General features: G+C 53.1%; 1 long non-coding RNA gene across 1 annotated transcript; it reads left to right on the top strand.

The window, feature by feature from the left end:
- Window positions 1-974: 974 nt before the first annotated feature.
- Window positions 975-2321, top strand: LOC127028768 (uncharacterized). The gene is made up of 4 exons (XR_007768059.1): window positions 975-1281; window positions 1366-1428; window positions 1517-2019; window positions 2224-2321. It is a non-coding gene; the product is annotated as an uncharacterized LOC127028768 (long non-coding RNA).
- Window positions 2322-5298: the final 2977 nt, after the last annotated feature.

The raw sequence follows: 5298 nt of genomic DNA, 5'->3' as shown, positions 1-5298 counted from the left end.
GGTTTTGAAGTTAGCGTAGGGGAGAGGGCCGTCCAGGAACTCTTCAGCACAAGACTAGGGTGGGCAGGGCAGTTCCAGCCTGTCTCTGTGTTGTGTAGTTTGTGTAGTCTGTCTTCTGTGTCTTATACCATACCTTTATCAGGTCTTAACGTCTTTGTAGCTCTTTGATCGGCAGGCACCTCGGTAGCCTTCCCGAGAGTCCCGAGCGCATCGCCTCATTGGCATAGCACCCATCGAGCCTTCTTGTCTTGCAATTGTAGCTTAAAGCGTGGATCGGTCTGGCACGCGTCGCGCCGTAGATGTTTTTGAGCGGTCATCTCTCGAGGTGGTGAGCTAGGTGGCGCTTGTGGCGCGCTGCTCTTGAGAATTCTGTTTGTACAGAGTTGTCTTCTAGGGTTTCGTTCCCATGTTCTTAACGGTCTTAGGTCTTAAAGCCTGGCTTCTTATGCATCCATCATTCTGGCTTTGATGGTAGCTTTCTCTCGCAGGCCGCAGCGGTCACCTCTCTTTCTCGAGGCCGCTATAAAGCATCTGCGCCATCGTGGCACCGTAGGGCTTCTCTGTCGGCCACATCTTCCCTACGGCAGTCGGTCTTCTCGCTCGCGGTTGTCTCGTGTCTCACGGTCACGTTATTTGTGGCGTCTGTGTGCGGTGTCGGTCTGCGTCGGGGTTGGAGCTGCCCTGCCCAGGGGTGTAGCAATGCGGTGTAGCAAGGCACGGTGTTGTGATAATATGTTGATCTGCTCAAATTGTTTTGACAAAGACCGTACGGTTCATCTCTGGGCCAGTAGCTGTAGACAGCTGCCACAGAGTTATTTTCATTGCGTTTTGCAGGTGCCGGAGGTCAGACTCTGGCCTTCTGGGAGCGGCAGTTTGCGCGGCGGTCGAGCGGGTTGAATCTTGAATGTGCCTTAGCTTGTATATGTGGGGCTCAATATCTGGGGTTTGGTTTTTCCTTTTTTTTTTATTCCCGGGTGTAGTTAGAAGGCACACGCAAAAAGAAGACGGACCTTTTGTCTCGCCAAGCTATCGGTCAGCATCCGGGTGACTCGCTTTACACGGTTTGTTTGGGTTTTTCCGATGCGGAGCGATGAGCCGCGTGCCGAAGGACGACGGAAGAGGCGAGCAGAGCGCCGGGTGAAGGCGGGCCGGCGTCTGATGTCGGAGGATCGGCACAACTGTCGGCGGTTCTGACTGGCTTATGCTTTTTCAGTTTATGCTTTTCTAGATGCAAATCGATGTATGAAGCGGGATATCCGCACCGGAGCGGACTTTGGCAAGGTGAGCGATGACCGGTGTGCTGAAGTAGCGCTTCTTTGTGGTGTCGTATTATTGATGTAGCTAAAATCATACTTTGTGTTTCAGATTTACAGAGGGCGGGCAGGGCTCGGCACAGAGGACCGAAGAATCTGACTCTGAGCGGCCGAGGTAAAGGAGCGGGAGAGAGGAAGCGCCGTGAGCGGGCGGAGGATTTGGGCGATATGTCAGCATGTACTTTTTTCTCTTTTTTTGGCAGGGGCCGTGCTCCTTTGCAGAGGGGCGAAGCTGCACAGCCACAAGCGGTTCGAGAAAAGGCGAGAGACTCGTTAAGCGGTCTGCTCCGGCTCAAATTTCCGAGGAGCTCACGGTAACTCGGCCGAGCGTTTGTCTTTGGTTTTGCCGGTGCCGCGAAGGCTTTCCTCAAACGGCTGAGGATTTGAGGCGAGTCGGCGGAGGAGAGAGGAGCGGCAGGGTGGGAACCGCAGAGCGGGTTATCGCTTCCGATTACGACGGGCGCTTTATCTCTCCGGTTTTCTGGCTTCCACGGGAGATGCTGGCCGCAACAACTGATTTTTTGGGAGCGGCGTGGCACTTGCGGGGAGGGTGTCGTCGCGGTAGAGGTCGGCGCCGGCCGGCGTGTCGGTGACTGGCGGCGCTCTGTGTTGCGGGTGATGAAGAGGAATCCGGTGAATGCGGGAGCATCCCGGTTAGACGATGTGCTCCTGATGAGGATGGATTCTGGATCCCGTCCTCTGAAAGGTAAGTCAAGGGGCAAAAGCGGCGGGTGGGGGGGGGGCAGAAGGAGGTTTAATGTCAGGGTTGCAGAGAGGGCTATTTAGGCTCCGTTAAGTCTGGGGGTGGATAGCGGGCCCGGGGTCCGTTCTGCAGGATGCGAATGTTCCGGCCCGTGTCCTAGCGTCATTTGCGTCGTGCGCGTTCCGTCTCATACGGTGCTTTTTGCAGGTCTCTATGTTCTGGCCCACGGCCTCTGCACTCGTCACGCACCTCGGTAGGCGTCTGTAGGGTCTCTAATGCCTTGTCGGTTTCGCATAGGGCCTGTCGAGCGCTTCGGGTCTCGTGAAGGGAGCCTTGAGGGTGTTTTGCATCATGGATGTTGCCGGACGGTCGCCTTTGCGGAGGCGATCCGGGCCGGAACGACAGCTCTGCTCTTTGAAAGTTGTGTTTCTGTGGAGATCCCCTACAGCATTTCATCCCTGTGTCCTTACGGGCTTAGGTCTTAAAGCCTGACTTGTCACACATCCGTTGTTCTGGGTTTGTATTGCATTGCAACGCTCTACCGGTTTTGACTGCCATCTGAGACCGCCTCGCTTTTGCAGCGCTTTGTGTCGTATTGCATTGTATCGCTCCGTCTTTGGTTTTGTATCGCATTGCTCTGTACTTGTATCAGCTGAGACCTGAGACTGCCTTGCATTGTACAACCCCGTATCGTGTTTTGTCTCATTGCAGCGCTCTGTATTTGTATCGACTGCCGTCTGGGACCATCTTGTGTTGTGTTGCTCTCTATTTGAATTTGTACCGCATTGTTTGGCTCTGTATCGGTTTTGTATTGTATTGCTCTATATTTGAAATTGTACTGCCATTTGAGACTGTCTTGCATTGTATGGCCCTGTATAGCATCTTGTCTCACGTTGCAGCGCTCCGTATTTGTATCGACCGCCGTTTGAGACCGTCTTGCATTGTATCGCTCTGTATTTGGTTTTGTATTGCATTGTATCGCTCTGTATTTGGTTTTGCGTTGCATTGTACGGCCCTGTATTGTGGGTTTCGCGTTGCAGCGCTCCGTATTTGTATCGACCGCCGTTTGAGACTGTCTTGCATTGTATCGCTCTGTATTTGGTTTTGTGTTGCATTGTACGGCCCTGTATTGTGGGTTTCGCGTTGCAGCGCTCCGTATTTGTATCGACCGCCGTTTGAGACCGTCTTGCATTGTATCGCTCTGTATTTGGTTTTGCGTTGCATTGTACGGCCCTGTATTGTGGGTTTTGCGTTGCAGCGCTCCGTATTTGTATCGACCGCCGTTTGAGACCGTCTTGCATTGTATCGCTCTGTATTTGGTTTTGTGTTGCATTGTACGGCCCTGTATTGTGGGTTTTGCGTTGCAGCGCTCCGTATTTGTATCGACCGCCGTTTGAGACCGTCTTGCATTGTATCGCTCTGTATTTGGTTTTGTGTTGCATTGTACGGCCCTGTATTGTGGGTTTCGCATTGCAGCGCTCCGTATTTGTATCGACCGCCGTTTGAGACCGTCTTGCATTGTATCGCTCTGTATTTTGGTTTTGTGTTGCATTGTATCGCTCTGTATTTGGTTTTGTGTTGCATTGTACGGCCCTGTATTGTGGGTTTTGCATTGCAGCGCTCCGTATTTGTATTCGCTGTTTGAGACTCTTGCATTGTATCGCTCTGTATTTGGTTTTGTGTTGCATTGTACGCTCTGTATTGTGGGTTTTGCATTGCAGCGCTCCGTATTTGTATGACCGCGTTTGAGACTGTCTTGCATTGTATCGCTCTGTATTTGGTTTTGTATTGCCTTGTACGGCCCTGTAATGTGCGTTGTCTTGTGTTGCAGTGCTCTGTGTTTGTGTTGACTTCCATTTGAGAATGTCTTGCATTGTACGACCCTCTATTGTGTTTTGTGTCGCGCTGCAGCGCTCTGTATTGTGTTTTGTCTTGACTGTGATCTAAGTGTGTTGCATTGTATGGTGCTATATTTGCATGTGCATTGTGCGGCTCTGTTTGTCTCTATTGTATGGCATTGTTGAACCAGCATAGAGGGTTGAAGCGACTTTGGGCTTTTGGTGCACGTGAGCGGGAGCAGAGCGGATCGCAATTGGATTGCGAGGTAGCGTGAGGTCAGCTGGTAACTCGGCAATGGTATTCCTGTTGTTTTTTGCAGGCACCTTGCGGCAAGGCTCTAGGAATGGTCGAGGCATCGAGGTCTGAGGAGCGGCACGACTGGCCTCGGAGCAGTCGGTCGCTTTGGGGCGGATCGGTCGGTACGACGGTCTGGATTTTCAAGCGCCACGGAGCGCCTCAACGGCGATGCGTTGTTTTTGGAATCGGAGCGGAGCAGGCGAGCAGGTGAGCGGAGGGCTGCTGTCTCACAGATGAAGTGTGTATTAATCGGCTTTGTTTTTGTTTTGGCAGGTGACCGAGGGGCAGGAGGCGATTAAAGGAACCTTGCATTTAGGCAATGCAGCTGCCATTGAGGATGGCCATCGAGGGCGGACCGTGACCCGTGGCACCGTGAAAGCTAAGTAGCGGGGCAAAAATCCACGGGTGGCGGGGACCACGTGTGGCCAAACATTGGCATAACATCGGGAGGGTAGTTTGCGGGGAGTCGGCCTCGTGCAGGTAGAGGGAGCGATAAGTGTCAGATGCGTGCATTGGCAAAGCAGCTCAGGGATGAGCAGGTGGAGTCGTGCAGTATGTCTAGCGTGTGTTCACACGTGTCCCTTATCTAATGCGGTGATGTTTGTCTTAACCTTCATGCCTGAGGAGCCTCAGGCATTCTCACATCCTGCTGCGATCGCAGTAGCTATCTGTCGCGCCTCCTCGGGCTCGAGTTATCGGCATAGCGCCAGTCGAGCGCGTCTCATCTTGCGGCGTGACGTAGAAGCGCGGCGCCGCCGGTCCGGTTTAGCATCGTAGGCGCATTTGGCCAGTCTTTCTTGCGGCTGTCGCTCGGGCTTTGACATCGGGTCTCGTCTCTGACTCTCTTTCTTGAGAGTTCTTCCAGGGGTTTCTTCCCTGTGTCATCCTAGTCTTAAGTCTTTCCCAGCCATTTGTCTCTGTTGGTCATTGCAGTTTCATCGCCCGCCTTTCATCCAGAGCCGCGGCGTTCCCCCACGGCAGGCCACGCCGGAGCGTCCGTGCCATGCGGCCTAGGCACGGTTGAGCATACTGTTGGGCTGTGTCTTTTGGTCTGGCATTAACTGTACCTTGCGTGGTGTTCTTGTATCCTTAGCTCATGTTTGTAGAGTGTGTGTGTGTGTGTGTGTGTGTGTGTGTGTTTGAGGT

The sequence above is a fragment of the Gymnogyps californianus genome, unplaced genomic scaffold (genome assembly GCF_018139145.2).
Source record: "Gymnogyps californianus isolate 813 unplaced genomic scaffold, ASM1813914v2 HiC_scaffold_42, whole genome shotgun sequence".
Taxonomy (NCBI): domain Eukaryota; kingdom Metazoa; phylum Chordata; class Aves; order Accipitriformes; family Cathartidae; genus Gymnogyps; species Gymnogyps californianus.
Note: the sequence above shows the minus strand (reverse complement) of the source record. Positions and strands in the feature narration are given on the sequence as shown.